Source organism: Cariama cristata, unplaced genomic scaffold (genome assembly GCF_000690535.1).
Source record: "Cariama cristata isolate BGI_N322 unplaced genomic scaffold, ASM69053v1 scaffold2140, whole genome shotgun sequence".
Taxonomy (NCBI): Eukaryota; Metazoa; Chordata; class Aves; order Cariamiformes; family Cariamidae; genus Cariama; species Cariama cristata.
The window spans coordinates 1-503 of NW_009593854.1; the positions used below are offsets into that span (position 1 = coordinate 1).

The 503-nt window shown below is 59.4% G+C and overlaps 2 non-coding genes across 2 annotated transcripts; one reads left to right on the forward strand and one right to left on the reverse strand.

The window, feature by feature from the left end:
* Window positions 1-101: 101 nt before the first annotated feature.
* On the reverse strand, window positions 102-173 carry TRNAP-UGG. The gene has a single exon. It is a non-coding gene; the product is annotated as a tRNA-Pro (tRNA).
* Window positions 174-427: 254 nt separating this feature from the next.
* On the forward strand, window positions 428-499 carry TRNAA-CGC. Its single transcript has one exon. It is a non-coding gene; the product is annotated as a tRNA-Ala (tRNA).
* The last annotated feature ends 4 nt before the right edge of the window (window positions 500-503 follow it).

The following is a 503-nucleotide window of genomic DNA, read 5'->3' on the forward strand; positions in this document are numbered from 1 at the left end:
ATGTGGTGGTGACCCCATGCTGCTGGGCACTGGTACCCTCATCGTGCCCCAGTTGTGCCATGGTCCCACGCATCACTGGGGAAGGTGTGTGCCCAAAAGGAGGGCTCGTCCGGGAGTTGAACCCGGGACCTCTCGCACCCAAAGCGAGAATCATACCCCTAGACCAACGAGCCGGGGTGCTGCAATGGGGCAGGAACCCCCACCTTGAGGTCAAGTCCTCAGTGATCTGGTTGGGGTGGGATGGGATCTGGGGAAGCTCTTTTTGACCCTGATGGATGTTCACAGCTAGGAGGTCCCCTTTGTTCAGCCCTCACTGAGGGGCTGTCACCTGGACATGGCCACAGGCTGCACCTCCCTGGCTCCAAAAGCCATGCAATCAAGATGACCAGGGCAAGAGGACCCCTGGGTGCAAGTAGCCCCTGGGCACGGGGATGTAGCTCAGTGGGAGAGCGCTTGCTTCGCATGTAAGAGGTCCTGGGTTCAATCCACAGCATCTCCAGCTT